The sequence below is a fragment of the Rhinolophus hipposideros genome (genome assembly GCF_964194185.1).
Source record: "Rhinolophus hipposideros genome assembly, chromosome: 25".
NCBI classification, from domain to species: Eukaryota; Metazoa; Chordata; class Mammalia; order Chiroptera; family Rhinolophidae; genus Rhinolophus; species Rhinolophus hipposideros.
In genome coordinates, this window is record NC_138071.1 from 671,230 (window position 1) to 693,000 (window position 21,771).

General features: G+C 35.0%; 1 pseudogene across 1 annotated transcript; it reads right to left on the reverse strand.

Moving 5' to 3' along the window:
* Positions 1 to 18,695: 18,695 nt before the first annotated feature.
* Positions 18,696 to 19,342, reverse strand: LOC308493031 (large ribosomal subunit protein uL30-like; annotated as a pseudogene). Its single transcript has one exon. The product of its transcript is annotated as a large ribosomal subunit protein uL30-like (transcript).
* Between the last annotated feature and the right edge of the window lie 2,429 nt (positions 19,343 to 21,771).

Below are 21,771 nucleotides of genomic sequence, written 5' to 3' on the forward strand. Positions count from 1 at the left end.
GTCGTGCAGGGTCTCAGCTCCCACTCCCCGCCCAAGAACGCAGGACACGGTAAGGCCAAAAAGGAACACCCACGGAGCCATAGATAGGGGAGTCAAACCAATATATTCTCGCTGGCGGCTGGGCTGGAGACACAGGAAGCAGGATCTACATAATCTGCCTAACAGCAGTCCGCGCTTGCCAGCCACCATCTTCTTGCTAGCCCCCATTCCCTCTCTGCTAGCATAGCCACAGCTGTTGTATTAGTGGTCAATGGCTTACGGGTTACAGCTGACGGCCAACTAGCCACAGCTGCTGGCATCTGATCACAGTTGATGGCCATTTACTACCCGAGCCAGCACCTTTCTATGTGAGGCCGAGAGCCTGGAAACTGTTTTTTGGGGTTTTGTCCACACACTGTGCAAGGAGTCCTTTGTGGACTTATTGTTGTCCGATTCGTTGTAAATTGCAGGGGAGCGTTACAGAGGCTCACCTCACGCCGCCATTTTTTTCCCCTCCCCAAGTGGAATTTTTTTGACATTCGATATTATTTTATATTAATTTCTGGTGCACAGAATATTGGTCAGACATTTATAGAATTTAAGTAGTGATTCCCTGACTAGTCTAGTACTCACCTGACCCTATACAGAGTTATTACCATATTATTGACTATATTCCCTATTCTTTACTTTACATCCCCATGACTGTTTTGTAACTACCAATTTGTGGTTCTTAATGCCTTCACTTTTTCACCCTACCCCTCAACCCCCCTCCTATCACCCCAATAAATCTAGTACCCATCTGACACCATACATAGTTAATACCATACTATGGACTATATTCCTTATGCAATACCCTATATCCTCATGACAACTTTGTAACAACCAATTTGTCATTCTTAATCCCTTCCCCTTTTTCATCCACCTCCCCAATCCCCCTCCAATGTGAACCATCAAAATGTTTTATGTAACTATGAGTTTGTTTGTTTATTTACTTTGTTCTTTAGATTCCACATATAAGAGAAATCACATTGTATCTGTCATTCTCTGTCTGACTGTCATATACCACTCAGGACAATACCTTCCATGTCCGTCCATGCCACCACAGATGGCAAAAAATCAATTTCCTTCCCTGGATGAGCAATATTCCATTGTATATATTTACCACCTACTCTTTATTCACTCACCCATTCACAGACACCCCAGGCTGCCTCCACATCTTGGCCATTGTAAACAATGCTCCAATAAACATGGAGGCACATCTCCTCAAAGCAGTGTTTTGGGTTTCTTCAGATAAATATACTGAAGTGGGATTATTGGGTCCTTTTTTGTCTCCTGGTATAGCCTGTGTTTTAAAGTCTATTTTGTCTGGTATAAGTATTGATCTCTCAGGTTGTTTTTTTTTTTTTCCATTTTCATGAATTATCTTTTTTCCATCCCTTTGCTTTATGCTTATATGTCTTTCAATCTGAAGTGAGTCTCTCATAGGCAGCATATGTTAGGGTCTTGGTTTTCTTATCCATTCAGCTATCCTATGACTTTTGATTGGAGCATCTACTCCATTTATATTGAAAGTAATTTTTGATAGATATGTACTTATTGCCATTTTATTATTCATACTTTTGATTATTTTATTGTCTTAAAGAAATCCCTTCAACAGTCCTTGAAATTCTCCTTTGGTTTTGATGAACTCTTTTAGATTCTTTCTGTCTGGGAAACTATCTGCCCTTTGATTCTCAATGACAACTTTGTTGGGTAGAGTAATCTTGGTTGGTTGTAGGTCATTGCTTTTCATCACTTTGAATATGTTTGTAATGCCTTCTGGCTTGCAAAGTTTCTGTTGATAATCATATCATAGTATTATGAGATCTCCATTGTAGGTAACAAACTTCTTTTTTCTTGCTGCTTTTGAAAGTCTTTCTTCATCTTTAACCTTTGACATTTTAATCATGATATATCTCAGTGTGTGCCACTTGGAGTTCTTCATGTTTAGGACTCTCTGCACTTCCTAGTTTTCTATGTCTATTTCATTTACCAGGTTATGGAAGTTTTCTGTCATTATTTCTTTAAATAGTTTCTCAATTCCTTGCTCTCTCTCCTTCTTGTACCCCTGTGATGTAAATGTTGGTATGCTTGATGTTGTTCCAAAGGCCTCTGAAACTGTTCTTAGGTTTTTGGATTCTTTTTGCTGTTCTGTTTTGGTGTATTCTGCTACCTTAACTTCTAAATTGCTGATTTGATCTCATGCTTTATCAAATCTACTGTTGATTTCATCTAATATATTCTTCATTTCAGTTATTGTATATTTTGTTTCTGAATGGTTCTTATTTGTTTTCTATCTTCATTTTTATGTTTCCTATCTCTTTGTTGAAGTTCTTCCTGAGTTCATTGAGCATTCTTATAACCCGTGTTTGAACCCTGTGTCTGGTAAATTGCTTGTCTCCATTTTGTTTAGTTCTTTTTCTGGAGCTTTGTTCTGTTCTTTTATTTGGGACATGTTTCTTTGTCTCCCCATTTTGGCTGCCTCCATGTGTTTGTTTATATGTATTAGGTAGAGCTTGACTTATGTCGTAGGTGTGCTGTGGAGCTCAGTGGCACAGTCTTCTCCTGAGTTGGGTGCTCCAGGTTTGCCCCTTGTATGGGTTTTGTGTGCCCTCTTATTGCAGTTGAGCCTTGGTTGCTGTTCACACACTGTGCAAGGGATTGATTCTCTGCCTGAGTGGTTGTGAGGACTGGCCATGATTACAGTGGAGGAGATGTTGTGCAGAGGCTGACCCTACAGGACAGGTTTTGCTTTAGCAGGGCTCTACCGCCTTCCCAGTGCACCCTTTGTGTGTGTTGTTCCCAGAGGCAATGAGGTGATGCTCTAGTGGAATCTGAAGCTGGCCACTAGGCATGCCAGCCCCTAGGCCTCCTGGGTGGGGCTGCATTGCAGACCAAGTTTAGTCACAGCCTGTGCCCTGCCTGGGGCCACCTGGCACGAGCCACAAAGAAATCCACAGATGACTGCTATTTGTGCTGGGCTTTAAGGTACCTCAAAAAACCACCTGTGTACCAAGGCCAACTGTCATTAATGTTGGGTTTAGTGCTTCTAAGTTCTGGGACATGTGGAAGCCAGATGCTACTTTTTTTGGCCTTTGCGAACCTTTGAGAGATTTTAGGAAAAACCACAGCATGAGCGAGGAAGCCCATTTATATGGAAAAGCAATGGGAAGTGGCATGGGTAGGCTTGAAAGTTGGGGTGTGTGTGTGAAAACTCAGTATATCAGGGCAAATGAACGGTGTTAGCCAGGTTAATGGAGACTCATCCCCCAGCCACCTTTTTCTGAATGCCTAGAGTGGGCAGCCACCTTTTTCTGAATGCCTAGAGTGGGGAGGGCTCAACAAGGAAACAATGGCCTCCACCAGCAAACATGTCTGGGAGAAAGCTGTCTCTCCAACCCTCTTCCTGAAGCCATACAACTCAATTCCGCCACATATGTCCCTGATGACTTTCCAGCTGCTGCCCCAGTGCTGCAGCTTAGAGCAAGTGAGTCCATCAGCAGGTAAGTTTGTGCATGGGCCACACTTGTCTCACTCTGCCACAATCTCCACTGTTTTACACAGCCAGAAGTTATTTAGATTTCTCTCCCCAGAACTAAAACCCTGGTCTGGGAAGCCTGATGTGGGGCTGGGATCCCTCACTCCTCTGGGGGGGGGGGATCTCTGAAGCTGAGGTATCCCTTCCTATTTTTAATGAATCACACACAGGTGTGGGATAAGCCAACCATGTCTCTGCCCCTCCTACCATTCTTGAGATGGTTTCTTCTGAACCATCTTGACATGGTTCAGCTAGACTTACGAGAATTCTCAATGATGGTTGTTCTGTAGTTTAGTTGTAATTTTGATGTGGTTATGAGAGCAGGTAAGAACAGAATATCTACTCCACGATTTTGACCAGCTCTCTCCCAGTGGTATTTTTTTAAAGAAATAGAACAAATATAATCAGATGTGTATGGCATTACAAAAGACCTTAAAGTGCCAAAGCAAACCTGAGAAAGGAAAAAACAAGGCCAGAGGTATCACATTGCCTGACTTCAAATTATACTAAAAGTGACAATAATTAAAACAGCGATATATTGGAAGAAAAACAGACACATAGACTCATACAACAGAAATGAGAACACAAAAATAAACCCACGTATTTGGGCAAATAATTTTCAACAAAGGAGCCAAAAGCATATAACGGAGAAAGGTTGTTCAATAAATGGTGCTGGTTAAATTGGAAAGCCATTCACAAAAGAAAGAAACTAGACTGCTGTTTGTCACCATACCAAATTTAACTCAAAATTTATCAAAGACTTAAGTATAAGACCTAAAAGAATAAACAGCATAGACAAAAAATATATATACTAAACTTAAGGAACTTGGCCTTACAGAGTACTTTATGAATTTGACCTTAAAGGCAAGGGAATTAAGAGCATAAAGAAATGAATGGGACTAAATAAACTAAGAAGCTTTTGCACAGCAAAGGAAATCATCAACAAAATAAAGAGGCAACAAATCAAATAGGAACAAGGATCTAACAGAGACAAAAAAGGATATTACATAATAGTACAATGGAATATTATTCAGCCATGAGAAAAGATGAAATACTGACATTTGCAACAACATGGATGGATCTTGAGATTATCATGCTAAGCAAAAATAAGACAGGCAGAAAAAATCAAGAACCATATGATTTCACTCATGTGTGGAATATAAAACTGAAAGCAACAAAAAATAAGTCAAACACTCCAAAGGCAATGGAAGTAAAAGCTAAAATAAACAAATGGGACTATATGAAACTTAAAAGTTTCTGCACAGCAAAAGAAACCATTGACAAAATAAAGGGGCAACCGACTGAATGGGCGAAGATTTTCGCAAACAGTTCCTCCTATAAAGGGTCTAATATCCAAAATATACAAGGAACTCATGAAACTCAACAACAAAAAAACAAACAACCCAATTGAAAAATGGGCAGAGGACCTGAAGAGACATTTCTCCAAAGAGGACTTACAAATGGCAAATAGACATATGAAAAAATGCTCAACATCACTAATCATCAGAGAAATGCAAATAAAAACCACAATGAGATATCACTTCACCCCAGTCAGCATGGCTATCATCAAGACAAATGTAACAAGTGTTGGAGAGGCTGTGGAGAAAAAGGAACCCTCATACACTGTTGTTGGGAATGCAGACTGGTGCAGCCGCTATGGAAGGCAGTGTGGAGGTTCCTCAAAAAATTACAAATAGAATTACCATATGACCCAGCAATCCCTCTCCTGGGTATCTACCCAAAGAATTTGAAATCATTTATACATAAAGACACGTGTGCTCCAATGTTCATTGCAGCTTTGTTTATGGTGGCCAAGACATGGAAACAACCAAAATGTCCTTCAACAGATGAATGGATAAAGAAGTTGTGGTATATATACACAATGGAATACTATTCGGCATTAAGGAAAGATGATATAGGACCATTTGTGACAACATGGATGGATCTTGAGAGTATAATGCTAAGCGAAATAAGTCAGACAGAAATAGCAGATATGTGGTTTCACTGATGATTTCACTGATATGTGGTATATAAACCAAAAACAACAAAAGAACAAGACAAACAAATGAGAAACAAAAACTCATAGACACAGACAATAGTTTAGTGGTTGCCAGAGGGTAAGGGGGTGGGAGGAGGGAGATGAGGGTAAGGGGGATCAAATATATGGTGATGGAAGGAGAAGTGACTCTGGGTGGTGAACACACAATGGGATTTATAGATGATGTAATACAGAATTGTACACCTGAAATTATGTAATTTCATTAACAATTGTCACCCCAATAAATTAAAAAAAAGAATGAAAAACAATAAGTCAAACAAACAACCAAGAACTCAGACACAGACATCAGTTTAGTTGTTACAAGAGTGTAAAGTGGGAGGGGAAATGTTGAAGATGGTAGAGGGGCTCAAATATATGGTGACAGAAGATTTGACTTTGGATGGTGAACACACAGTGCAATATATTGGTGATGTATTTATCAAATTGTACACTTAAAACCTAATAATTTTATTTACCAATATCACCTCACTAAATTTAATGACAAAAGACATGGACAGCTGAATGAATAAGATTACAAGACCTATACATATTCTGTCTACAAGAAACTCAGTTCAGAGCACAATATACACACACACTGAAAGTAAAGGGATGGAAAAAATAGTTCATACAAATGGAAATAAAAAGAAAAATCTGGGGTCATCATACTTATATCAGACACAATAGACTTTAAAACAAAGTCTCTGATAGACAAATAAGGATATCACATAATAACAAAGGGATTGATCCAACAAGAATATATAACACTTTTAAAATTTATGCACCCAACACAGGAACACCTAAATATATAAGGCAAATTTTGCTTAACATAAAAGGAGACCTGACGGTAACAGTCATCGTAGAAGATTTTAATTTGTTATTGACACCAATGGATATATCCAGACAGAAAGTCAACAAGTAAACAACAGTCTTAAATTATACAGTAGACCAAATGGAATTAACTGATATTTTTAGAGCATTTCATCCCAGAGTAGCTGACCATACATTATTTTCAAATACGTATGGAATGTTAGGACACAGGAAAAAATCTCAATAAAGTTTGAAAATTGAAATCATACCAAGCATCTTCTATGACCACAATGGTATGAAACTACAAATTATTTACAAGATGTAAACTGAAATACACACAAACGTATGAAAGCTCGATAACATGCTACTAAATAATAAATGGGTCAACAATGAGATTAAGGAAGAACTCAAAAGAGACCTCGAGAAAAATAAAAATGAAAACACAATGACCCCAAAATCTATGAGACACAACAAAAACAGTCCTAAGAGGGAAATTCATAGCAATACAGGCTAACTTCAAGAAACAAACAAACAAAAAGCAAGTAATCCTACTAAACATGTACAGAAACTAGAAAAAAAGCACAAAGTAGAAAAAAGGAAGTGATAAAAATCAGAATGAAAGTAAACAAAATATAGTGTAAAAAAATACAAAATCAAGAGCTGGTTCTTTGAAAAGATAAACAAAATTGGTAAACTTTTAAGCAGACTTACCAAGTGAAAAAGAGAGAGGGTTCAAATGAATAACATTAGAAATAAAATAGAAGAAATAAAAACTGACATTTCAAAAATACAAAAGAATATGAGGAAAATACTACAAACAATTTACACTAACAAATTGGATAATTTGGAAGAAATGGAAATTCCTAGAAACATGCAATTTTCAAAAACTGAATCAAGAAGAAACAGAAAATCTGAACTGACCAATTGCTACTAATGAAATCAAATTAGTAATAATAAAAAAAACTCCCAACAAGGAAAAGTCCTGGACCAGATGGCTTCACAGATGAATTTTATCAAACATTCAAAGAAGAATTAATACTTATTCTTCTCAAATTATTCCAAATTTTTAAGAGGAGAGAAGGATCAATGAATTCTATGAAGCCACCATGACCTTGATTCCCAAACCAGACAAAGACATTACAAAAAAAGAAAATTATAGACCAATATTCTTGATGAACATAGATGCAAAAATCCTCAACAGAATATTAGCGAACTAAATTTAGCAATATATTAAAAAATCATACACCATGATCAAGTAGGATTTATTTCTGGGATGCAAGGTTGGTTCAATACCTGCAAATCAATTAATGTGTTACACCACATAAACAAAATGAAAAATGAAATTCATGATCATGTTGACAAAATCTAGCTTCCACTTATGATAAAAACTCTTAGTAAAGTGGGAATAGAGGGAACATACCTTATCATAATAAAAGTCACATGTGACAAACCCACAGCTAACATCATTCTCAATTGGGAAACGCTAAAAGCATTCTTTTTAGGGTCAGAAAAAAGGCAAGGATGTTCATATTCACCACTTTTATGCAACATAGTTTTGGAAGTCCTAGCCACAGCAATCAGACAAGTAAAATAAATAAAAGTCATCCAAATTGGTAAAGAGGAAGTAAAACTGTCATTATTTGAAGATGACATAGTACTACATACAGAGAACCCCACAGATTTCGCCAAGAAACTATTAGAACTGATAAATGAATTCAGTAAATTACCTGGATACAAAATTAATATTCAGAAATTGGTTGTATTTTTATACACCAATAACAAACTATCAAAAAGAGAAATTAAGAAAACAATCCCATTTACAATTGCATCAAAAATAAATAAAGAAATAATAAATAAGTAAAATACTTCAGAAGTTTAACCTAGAAGGTAAAAGAGCTGTACTCAGAAAATTATAAAACATTGAAAAAAGAAATTGAAGAAGACACATATATATGGAAACATACACCGTGCTCATTGATAAGAAGAATTAACATTGTTAAAATGTGCATTAATCTATAGATTAATTCAATCCCTATCAAAATTCCAATGGCATTTTGCACAGAACTGGAACACATAATTCTAAAATTTATATGAAACCACAAAAGACTTTGAATAACCAAAGCAATCTTGAGAAAGAAAAACAAAGCCTGAAGTATAACACTACCTGATATAAACTATCTTACAAGGCTATAGTAAACAAAACAGCATGGTACTGACATAAAAACAGACACATGGATTAATGTAACAGAATTAAGTACCTAGAAATAAACCCATTTTTAATCTATGTTTTAATCTATGACAATGGAGGCAAGAATTTACAATGGGGTAAATACAGTGTACTCAATAAATGGTGTTGGGAAAACTGGAGAGATATATGCAAAAAATGCAACTGGATCACCTGCTTGCACCATATGTAAAAATAAATTCAAAATGGATTAATGACTTAAATATAAGACCCAAAATCATAGAACTCCTAGAAGAACACATGGGCAGTAAACATTCTGACATTGCTCTTAGATCTATACCTATATCTATGTCATATATCTATATCTATATCTATATCTATATCTATATCTATATATCTATATCTATATCATCTAATCTATATCTATATCTATATCTATACTATATCTATCTATATCTAATCTATATATTTATATCTATATCTATATACACGATATATCTCCTTGGGTAAGGGAATCAAAAGAAAAATTAAAAATGGGATTACTTCAAACTTAAATGTTTTTGTACAGCAAAGGAAACCATCAACAAAACAAAAAGACAACCTACTGAATGGCAGAAGATATACACCAATGATGTGTTCATTAAGAAGTTAATATCCAAAATTTATAAAGAACTCATACAGCTCAATCACAATAATACTACTAATAATAATTTAGTTAAAAATATATGCAGAAGACCTAAATAGACACATCTTCTAGGAGGACATACAGATGGCTAATAGACAAATAGAAGTTTGACATCACTAATCATCAGAGTAATGTAAATTAATACCACAATGAGATACCACCTCACTTCTGTCAGCATGGCTGTTATCAATAAATCAACAAATAACAAGTGTTGGTGAGGCAGGGAAAAAGAGAACCCTCATTCACTGTTAGTGGAATTGTAAATTGGTCCAGGCACAATGGTTCCTCAAGGAATTGAAAATAGAGCTACTTTATGACCCAGCATTCCACTTCTGGGTATTTTTCTAAAGAAATCCAAAACACTTATTCAAAAGGATACATGCACCCCTATGTTCATTGCAGCACTATTTACAATAGCCAAAATATGGAAGCTACCCATGTGCCCATCAATCGACAATTGGATAATAAAAGCCTATGAAATAAAATATTACTCAGTCTTAAAAAAAAAGAAATCTTATCATTTTTGACAACATGGGTGGACCTAAAAGGTATTATGCTAAATGAAATAAGTCAAAGTGAGAAAGACAAATATCATATGATCTCACTTATATGTGGAATCCAAAGAACAAAATGAATTAAGAAACTAAACAGAAACAGACTCATAGATGCAGAGAACAAACTTATGGTTGCCAGAGTGGAGGGAAGGTTGGAGAGGTGGGTTGAAAAGATGAAAGACAAATACAAATTGGTAGTTACAAAATAGTCACAGGGATATAAAGGTCAGCATAGAGAATATACTCAATAATGTTGCAGTAACTATGTATAGTTCCAGGTGGGTACTAGACTAATCAGGGGGATCATTTCATAAATTATATAAATGTCCAAGCTTCAAGTGTCATCTCTTCACTGCCTGTACTCTCTGTTACATCCTGCTCAGAAGACAACACAACATTCCCTCAACCTTATGTTTCCATAGGATTATACTCTTCCTTTTCCAAGTATGCTTCCTTTTTAGATACTCAAGTATTCATTGATCTTTCTGTCTTTATTTATAACTTTGTTTAGCTTTTATTACACTGCAATCCTCTACTATACTCTCTCCCCTCCCCCATTTTAGTCTCCATTGGCCAGAACTCTCTTAGGACACGCTCAATTACCATCCTCCTTCCTCAGACTTCTTTATTTATACTCCTTTTCCTGACCCATCAATCCCTGTCTATACTAGAGTATTCCCATTGATGTATTATGTTGGTGCAAAAGTAATTGCGGTTTAAAAGGTTAATAATTGCAAAAACCGCAATTACTTTTGCATCAACCTAATACAAATATGCTCTGGTATCTCATTTTGATCTAATAATTTTCTCCACCTTCATTCCATTTTCTTAGTTTCCTTCAAAATTAAACTTTTTGAAAATGTTGTCTACTTCTGCTTCCTCAATTGCTTCCATTCTCGTTCCTCTTCAGTCCTCTCTAATCTGAATTTTATTCCAACAATTGCACTGAAAGTGCTTTAATCAATATCACCAACAACCTTCATTTTGCCATATCCTTTTCTGACCTTATCTTAGCCACTTAGCACCATTGAATATATTTGATCACCTCTTTCTTCTTGAAATACTCTACTCCTTTAGAGAGATTCTTACATTCTGGTATTGCTCATGCTCTTGTTTTCCCCTTGCTCTGTGGTTACTCCTTGTCATTCTCCCAGGTTCCTTTTCTATCCAAACTTTAAATATTGGAGTTGACCAATTCTCCCACATCTAAGTAGACATTTCTTCAATACTCCCATTCTTGTAAGTCAGAAACCTGGAGGTCATTATTAATTCTTCCCTCTCACTCATATTCAATACCTCACCAAGTCATCACGTTGCTTTCCAGATATATTTAGAGTTGCTCACTATTCTCCATCTCCACTGTAACTTCTCTCATTTATTGTCTCTATCATCTCTCACCTGAACTTCTGCCCAAGCTTCCTAACTAATCTCCAAACTTCCACATTTGTCCATGCTCTAATCTATTTTACATTTGGAAAAAAGGAGTAATTTTAAAATATATAAATTGCATCATGCCATTTCACTGCTTAAAAACACTTAATAGAATTATATTGCACTTAGAATGAAATTCAAAGACTCTACCATGGCCTAACATGCTGTGAATATTTTCTTTAATTTTTAAACCCTTTTTATTTTCATTTTTTTTCCAGTTACAGTTGACATTCAATATTATTATATATTAGTTCATGTGCACAGCATATGGGTGAGACAGCCATAAGATTTATGCAGTGATCCCCTGATTAGTCCAATAGCCACCTGGCACTACACATACTGTATTTCCCTGAAAATGAGACCTAGCCAGACAACCAGCTCCAGTGCATCTTTTCGAGCAACAATTAATATAAGACGTGGTATTATATTTATATTATATTATACTATACTATACTATACTATTCTATACTATACTATACTATACTATACTATACTATACTATACTATACTATACTATACTATTATATTCTATTATAGACCTGGTTTTACAGTAAAATAAGACTGGATCTTACATTAATTTTTGTTCCAAAAGATACATTAGAGCTGATTGTCCAGGGAAACATGGTAGTTGTTGCAACATTATTGACTGTATTATCTATGCTGTACTTTACATCTCCATGATTATTTTGTAACTACCCATTTGTATTTCTTAATCCCTTCACCTTTTTCACCCAGCTCCCCAAATCTCCTCCCCTCTGGCAACCATCAATTTGGTCTCTTCATCTATGAGTGTTTGCCTTTAGTTTGTTTATTTGGTTATATAGATTTCACACATAAGTGAGATCATATATTTGTTTTTCTCAGTCTGACTTATTTTACTTAGCATAGTACTCTCTAGGTCCATCCATGTTGTTGCAAATAGTAAATTTTCATTCTTTTTTATGACAGAGTAATATAACAGTGTATATATGTACCACATCATCTTTATCCAATCATCTCATGATGGGAACTTGGGTTGCTTCCGTATCGTGGCTATTGTAAAGAGTATTACAATGAATATAGGGGTTCATATATCTTTTTGAATTAGTGTTTTAGATTTCTTCAGGTAAATACTCAAAAGTGGAATTCCTATTTTCAAATTTTTTGAGGAAGCTTTCAGCCGTTTTCCATAGTGGCTGCACCAATTTGCAACTTCATGTTGTGTGAAGATCCCTTTCTATCCACATCCTCGCAAACATTGTTGATTCTTAATTTATTGATGATAGACATTCTGATAAGTGAGAGGTGATATTTCATTGTGGTTTTGATTTGCATTGCTCTGATGATTAGTGGCATTGAACATTGTTTTATATGTCTGTTGGTCATGTATATGTCCTCTTTGGAGAAATATCTGTTCACATCCTATGCCCACTTTTTAAAAGGTGTTGTTTGGTATTGAGTTGTATGAGTTCTTTATAAATTTTGGATATTAACCTCTTATCAGGTGTATCGTTGGTGAATATCTTCTCCCATTCAACAGGCTGTCCTTTCATTTCCTTTGCTGTGGAAAACTGTTTTAGTTTGATGTAGTTCCATTGTTCATTTTTTCTTTTGTTCCCCTTGCCCAAGGAGATAGATCAGAAAAAAATATCATTAAGAACAATGTCTGAGAATTTACTGCCTATGATTTTTTTCTAGAAGTTTTATCATTTCAGGTCTTACACTTAAGTCTTTAACCCATTTTGAGTTTATTCTTGTATAATATATGGAGGAAGAAAGTGGCACACTTTCATTTTTTTTAATGTGTCTGCCCAGTTTTCACAACACCATTTATTGAAGAGACTGCATTTACCCCACAGTGTGTTCCTGCCTTCTTTGGCATAGATTAAATAACCATATAGGCATGGGTGTTTTCTGGGCTCTCTATTTCTTCCATTGACCTATGTGTCTATTTCTGTGCCAGTACCATGCTGTTTTGATTACTATAGCTTTGTAGTATAATTTGATATCAGGTAGTGTGATACCTTCAATTTTGCTCTTCTTTCTCAAGATTGCTTTGGCAATCCAGGGTGTTTTGTGGTTCTATATAAATTTTAAGATTATTTCTTCTAGTTCTGTGAATAATGCTATTGGTATTTTGATAAGGATGTGTTGAATCTCTAGATTGCTTTGGATACCACGGACATTTTACCATGTTAATTCTGCATATCCATGAGAACAGTATATGCTTCCATTTATTTGTATCTTCTTCAATTTCTTTCTTCAGTGTCTTATAGTTTTCTGAGTAGAGGTGTTTTACCTTCTTGGTTAAATTTACCCCTAGGTAATTTTTTGATGTAATTGTAAATGGGATTGTTTTCTTAATTTTTCTTTTCTTTCTGACAGTTCATTATTGGTGTGTAAAAATACAAATGATTTCTGAATATTAATTTTGTGCTATATTACTGAATTTATTTATGAGTTCTAATAGTTTTTTTGTGGAATCTTTTGGGTTATCTAGCTATAGTATCATGTCATCTACAAATAATGACAGTTTTACTTCTTCCTTTCCAGTTTGGATGCCTTGTATTTCTTTTTCTTGTCTGATAGGATAGGACTTCCAGTGCTACACTGAATAAAAGTAGTGAAAGGGAGCATCTTTGTCTTCTTCCTGATCTTAGATGAACGCTTTTAGCTTTTCCCAATTTTAGTATATGTGCTGCCAAAGCGAGCACAGCTTTTCCCTATTGAGGATGATGTTAGCTGTGGGTTTGTCATATATGGCCTTTATTATGTTGAGGTATATTCCTTCTATTCTCACTTTGCTGAGAGTTTTTTCATAAATGGTTCTCAGCACCAGTACGCCAGCCTTGGGAGCCTCACAACTCCAGAGGGAACCTCTGTGTCCGAGATATCCCTCCCAATTCCTAATCGCCACATGGAGGTTTGGGGCTGGCTTTTTCAGCATCTCCAATCCTCCTACCAGTTTTGACTTGGCTTCTTCTTTATATCCTTAGTTATAAAACTTTTCAGCTAGACTTCAGATGATTCTCCAGGTTGATTTTTCTATAATTTAGTGTTAATTTTAATGTGGTCACTGGAGAAGGCAAGCACAGTGTTTATTAACCTGCCATCTTTGATCCTTCTACCATGCTGTGAATTTAATAACTCCATCTATTATTCCACTTTCCATTTGTTTTACTTTCCATTTATGCTCTAGACATTAGATTCTTTCAGGTCCTTTAACATGCCATGTTCTTTCCAACCTTAAATATTTTGAACATATGATTTCCTCTGCTAGAAATCCTTTATACACTTTGTATTCTTGACTTCTCATCATTACAATTGCAACACAAATGTTTTGTCCCTATAGAGGTATTTTCTGACTATCCAAAACAAAATAGTGTTCTCTACTTGACCAAAATTCTCTATCACATTATCATGATTCACATCATTACATTTATCACAAATTGTAACCACACAGTTTCCTGTTTATTATCTTTCTCAATCACTAGAGAGCAAGCTCCTTGAGAACAGGCATCATGTTTGTCTTGTTTGACACAGCATAACCTAGCACGTATGTTCCTGGCACATAGTAAGTGCTTAATAATGTGTTAAAGTAATGAATACGTCAACGAATGTTTACATGGTAGTCTTTCTATTTACCACTAATCCCTAACAGGTTGGGAGCTTCTCAAATGCAGGACCATGTCTTATTCATATTTGTGTACCTTAACTCTGAGCACAATGCCTGAGCCATAGGAAATGCTTGATAAATGTGTAGTAGTTTTCAGCTAAAATTAATACAAATCATCAAGTATTTTTTTAAAAAATAACTGCTTCACACTGCTGTGCTCTGCATCAACTAGAGGAATTCTGCCATTATGTATAAGACCAAAATTTTTGTTTAGCTTATAATTTATCCCTATTCATTCATTCATCAAATACAGAGAGCCTACTATGTGTGAGGCACTGTTCTAAGCTCTGGGGATATAAGAATGAATAAAACAGAAAAATAAAATTCCCACATGAAGTTTATGTTTCAATGTGAATAATACCTCAAAGATTCTGCTTTAATTAGTGAGGCTTAAGCCTTGGTATATAGTATTTTAAAATCTGCCTAAGTGATTTTAATGTGCAGCTAGAGTTGAAAACTATTATGTTAGGATGACATACTCCTTATTGACTTAAAAAAATGTACCTCTAGTGACAACTTTTTCTATCACAGTGTGAGTTAGTTTTCAATGTGTCACTATTCACTGTTTAACTTCCAAGATTTTAAGATAAAGTGAATATGAATATAAAATGCTATGTTATAATGATTTACTCTGCTGAGCTAGACACAGAATCCATTCCAAAGGAGTGGACAAATTCTCTCCCACTGTGAATGTAAATTTGGATCTTGAAGGCAAAAAGAATTTTAATAAGGAACAAAAATATTGCTATAATTTTCCTTTTCAAAGTAAGCACTGTTTTGTAAGATTGACAATTTACTTGTTCCTTTTTTGGTATTCTCATTGCTTTCTATATTTAGTATTTATATTTAATTACATGGAGAACTATATGCAGTTAAGATTCTTCATGGAGAATAATTATATTCAATAGGTCCATATTCTCTAATAGGGTTGTGGAATTTAAATTTTATAAGTGAAATTTTATGTTGATTGACATTTTCTGATACCATTTATTGTGAGGTAAAATATGCGTACAATTTCATGGGTTACAATAGATGAATACAGCCATGTTAGTATCAATTAAAACAAGATATGGACATTTTCATTACACTGTGCCCCTTCTAGTCAATCTCCACTCATCGTATGCAATTTATGGTCTGATTTTATCAACATAGGGATGTTTTGCCTGTTCTTGTGCTTCCTATAAAAGGAATCATGCAGTATATTCTCCTCTGTGTCTGGCTTCTTTCAAACAACATAGTATCTTTCATATTTATTCACATTGTTACACATTAGTACATTCTTTTTAATTGCTGAGTAGGATTCCATTCCATCACCTGCTGATGGTCATTTGTATTGTTTCTGTTATTTGTTTTCAAGTATTTGTGTGGACATATGTTTTCATTTCTCTTGATTAAATACCTAGGAATAGACATGCTAGGTCATCGGATAGGTGTGTATTTCACTTTATAAGAAACTACCAAAATTTTTTTTCCAAAGTGGATGTATCATATTACACTCCTACTGTCAATGTCTGAAAGTTCTAGTTTCTCTACATCTTTGTTAACATTTGATATTGTTGTCTTTTAAATTGTATTTTCCTAAGGATGCGAAATAGCATTTCATTGTTTTTAATTTGCATTTTTCTTATGATAAAGAAGTTGAACACTTTTCATATATATACTGTACTTTTCAGTTCTAGAATTTCCATTTGGTTCTTTTGTATAGTTTCATTTCTCCCGAGATTTGTCCATTGTTCACTCATTTTGATCATCTTTTTCTTCTTCATAATTTTAATATCTAGTTCAACCTGAGATCTCTCTATTAACTCTTTTTTTTTCTTTTGACTAGGGGTTACACTCTTCTGTTTCTTGGCATGTCTAGAATGTTTCAATTGCATACTGGATATTGTACATGATGCATTGTAAATACTCTGGATTTTATTATATTTCTCTGAGAAGTGTTGATTTTTATGTAACCAGGCAATTAATTTACTGGCTGATCACCATGAACTTGTGTAGGCTTGGTTTTTATACTTTGTTAGGGCATGTTTTGCACAATCTTAGGGATTAATTTTGCCTTTAGTCTTAAAATACATAATTTATTTTTAGAAAGTAGTAGTCTTTTTATTAACAATTATGGTTGCTCTGGAATTTCAGTGGGAATCTCAAGGCATTTATCACACCCCTTCAACTTGACTAAACTCAAACTCCAAACTCCATTTTTCCTGAGGTAGTCAACAGCTGGATTCCTTGCACAGCTCTTTGAAACTTTTAGCTGTTGTTCTTTCTTGGTCTCCTTGGCATCTGCCCTAGATGTGTACAATTTGAGGGTTACCCAAAGGTTTGAAGATAGTTTGTATCAAGACTCTGGGGCTTGGCCCTCTATGGCTGTCTCTTTATTGGATTTACTCCATAAATTTCCACTTACTTTGGAAGCCTCAAATTATGTCCTTTGATATGTAAGGAGTGAAGACTGTGTTTTTTGCTTGTATTTTTAATTGCTTCAGATTGCCAGGGACAATTGTATAAATATGGATCTAATTGGGTGCAATTCACTTCTTCCAAGGGTTGATTGAATTATTCCCTAGTTCCTGCTTGTTTTTTTTCATTACTCTAAAGTGCTTTAAAATAGTGTGTGTGTGTGTATTCCTTTCCAGAATTTGTAATTAATATCTGTAAGATATTTAGTCTGATACTTGCTACTCTGCTATTACAGTATGGTTACCATTATTATAGGGGCAAATTTCAGTATATGTGCCCTCTTCTTATATTCCCTTTTCATGACATACTAAGAATTAAGGAAGGAATGGTTCTGGAAAAGGGGACTGAGATTATTTAAAGAAGAGTGTAGACAAACTCCCATTTCACCACAAAAGTGCTAACTAGATTGTGTTATAGTGTTCCTGTATTTTTCCTGTGGGTAAAGATTATAATCATAACATGAGAAAGCTGAAATGTTCCTGCTAATTAAGAATAAACTTGTGATTGTCACAATTAGTAAACATGTTATGCCAATTATTGTTAGCTTGACCTAAACTAGAAAAGCCAACATTTTGAGGGATTTCCAATGGATGCCAAGTATTATCAACTGAATTTTGTCCCCACAAGATTCTTATGTTAAAGCTCTAATTCCCAGTGTGACTGTACTTGGTGACAGGGTCCTTAAGGAGGTAATTAAGGTTAAATGAGGTCCTAAGGGTGGGACTATAATCCAGTAGGACTTGTGTCCTTATAAGAAGAGGAAGAGACAGCAGAGTTTCTCTCTCTCTCTTCCCCTCTCACTTTCCACCCACACAGAGGAAAGACCATGTGAGGGCACATTAAGAAGGTGGTTCTCTGAAAGCCAGATAAAGGGCTTTCATCAGAAATCAAATTTGCCAGCACTTTGATCATGGACTTCTACTGTGAGAAAATAAATTTCTGTTGTTTAAGTCACCTAGTCTGTGGTGTTTTGCTATGGCAATCCTAATGCATCAAGGTTGGAATCTTCTCGACTATTCAAATATTCTTAAACTTGATGTTAATTACTAGGATTTATAATGAATAACTATTTAGAACTCTTGGAGCAGATAATACTGTTTTCTTCTTAAGCTTTCTCTTCCTGTCTCTAATATATATATATGTGTATTTAAATTTGTGTGTATTTACATTTGAAAACAGTCACTATTTATTAATGGGCCGGATTACAAAAATACCCAGGATACATACTGTAGTTCATCAGGAAGCCTCTTGGTCTGGTCTTCTCTGTTGCTAGCATCTCCACCTTCTACAAGATGGTGGTCTTTCTCTTTCTCTTCATTTCACTTCATGGAGAAGATAATTTGAAGGGCAACAGGAAGGTGTTTTCTTCTTTGAAGCATTTCCCAACAGTATAGAAATCATGAGTCAGATCCTCCATGCAGATGATACCATATTTATCAAGAGATTGAGCAATCAATGTGTTATTTCTCAGGGCAATTCACTTTTTATTGATTTTTGTCATTACCACACTCATAGATGGATTCATTTACTGACTTCCGGTTTGGGTACCCCCATGCAATGTATGGTGCCACAATCCTCAGCATGTGAATTGAAGCCTTTTTGAGCTTAACAAAGGTGTCATTGAAGATCTGGCAAAGGTGAAAAAGCTGCAGCAACTTTCAGACCTTTGGGTCGCACCATTGGTGCCTCTGATCCTGATGACAAGTGCCAATCTGGGTTCTGTAGGTACATAGAAGTTGCCAGCTTTTCTTCCATTCTCACTATTCGAGTCTCAGTTCTGTATATCTGCTTAAATCCTTTGTGATAGTGCTAAGTTTTTTCATAGATAAGCTTCCTCCTTGCCTTTCAAAGCATCTTTTGGGCAAACTTCTTTCTCAGGTGCTTGATCTTCAGCTTTGTGAAATTCCTTCTCTTTTTCTTAAGGGTTTCTGGCATAGCAGGAACCTTCGTCTTTTCTTCTGCACCTTCCATGGTTATGGCTGGAAAAGAGGTTTGTTTTTTTTATTTATATTTTTGAGATCATTCCTGTTCATAAATAAGGAGACAGGACTTGATTATTAAGATTTCTTAAATGATTTTGAAACTCTAGAAATATGGAAAACCTGACAGTGAAATGGAATCATGATATTTCAAAAAGTGGCATCCAACTTATTTTGACTTCAGAGGTAGGCATCACTGAAATCCAAACATTAGACAGAGTAAGGAATCTTTCACTATCATTTATGTGTTTATTCTTGATAGGGTGAGGGGATTTTAGTTTTTTCAGTTTAGTTCCTATGACAATATTGCTAGTGTTGCCAAGAAAAATAAACATTTTATCACAAGAATCTATAACTCAACATTATAATTGATCTTATATAATTTTACAGTAGTAATATATGATATTTCACTTACTCAGTGTTACATTACATTGTGTAGCATAATGCTGATTTATTGCTGGATTTTATTCAGTTTTAGCCTCACAAAAGAAATAGTTTAAAATCTAAGGGGGAAAAATATTTAAATGTATTAGACAATTGAAACTTTAGAGAATGTCCACCGTATTTCACCTTTAAAATCCTGATTATTTGGCAATAAGTTAATTACGCCAACCACAATGTCTATCATATTACATGTGTTGTGATTTTATAATTAAAGAGATTTATTCTTTATGGCTTTATTCTTCTGTAGACCTGCCACCATACTAGAAAAATCTCATAATTTGACCTTTACGGGCCTATCAGAAATGAATGTTTATTAAAAACTTGAGTTTAGGAATGCATCATAAAAGCAGAGATGCATTTTCTGGCTAACATCTTGCTGGGCCACATTATTACATGATTATATTACAATGATGTGTCATGAGATAGACATTAAAGTGTCTATTTACACTTCCTATAGTTTGATCTTAGATTATGTATTTTAGCATCCCTATTTCATAAATGAGGAAAGAAAGGTTCGTAGAACTTGATCACTGAAGTTCCTCAAAGAAGTGAAGAAACATATTTGAACGTGGATGTTTTTCATTTCCTCTTATCTGAATTCCGTTGTAAACATACCTTTTTGATAATCATTTCTTTAGGTGTATCATGTCCCAGGCATGTAGTAACACTGATAGAGCTCTCTCTTTGCAAATGTTAAGTGTGTATTTCTGGTACTGGAATTTTCTTAAAAAAGAACTATACTATGAGAATGAGAAATGAGAACTAAAAATGAGAGATGGGATTGCACTGATAGTGTAGATTGGATAGCAAAAATGCCCTTGGATTTTTAGAGATGGGTACTAAAAATATCAACATAAAACATATGGTTAAAGAAAGCAAGAAAATGCCAAGCTAAATCTTTTAAAATTTAATTGGCAATATTCAACAATATCTAAATATTTATAAGTGATTGTATATATTAACCAAATTAGTTATTTTACATGTGGAATGGCTATAACAGATGTTAGATTTCATACATGATTTGGTAGATATAAAACTCTTGCTTTTTTTCTGAGCAGCATATATCATATTATCTCCATACTTTTTGATGTTATAGAGTCAGTTACTCATTTGGATGCAGTGCCACGTAAGTTCTCTGCAATTACCAGAAAACATTGAATGTGTATAAAGGAAAAAAGATCACCTTGACTTCGGATGGGAGAACCCACTTTACAGTTTCACTTATTTACAGACCTATCTGTTCATCCTTTGTCAATTCATGCAAAGTTGAAAAAAAACGATAGGGAAGGAAATCACCAGTTTTAGGGTTAGAAGCAAAATTATTACACAAAGAATGGAATGTGAAAATGATGCTTTAGGAACGGCTCAATACAAACAAGATCATAAGGGTTTCAAGTTTTATATGATGACTTCAAAGAGATCAAAAAGAAATAAGGCCATCTTCCTTCCTAGCTCCTGTAATCTGAGAATATATGAGGAGAAAGCATAAAAGAGATAGGATTTTTGTTGTTTTGTTTTTTAAATGCAAAGAACTAATGTTGTTATTGCTTAGGATATTTAGATCTAAACAGTGGAACTTAAAATTTCCATGTAGATTTTATTTCAACTTCACCATACTTTCTGCTGCCAAAATGTTGTTTTTTCCAGATTTTTTAGGGAAAAACCTTAAAGAATCAGTCAATTGAATGAGGAAGTGGTGTGGTATCCCTGGGAGAAATTGCCTAAGGAAGCCAGGAAATCTGCGTTCTGGATTCAAATTTGACACTAACTTGCTAGATAACTCTCAGTAGCTTGCTAAACTTTTCTGGGAAACACAGTTTACCTCCATAATGAGGATATTGAATCACATAGCTCTAAAATTTTATCAGATTCTGTGATTCTAATAATTGTTAGACCTCTGTTTTCATAGATGTTTGGTGATCTGAGAACATAGCTAACAATTCATAGCAAGATGTAGTGTGAACTATTTTGAAATGA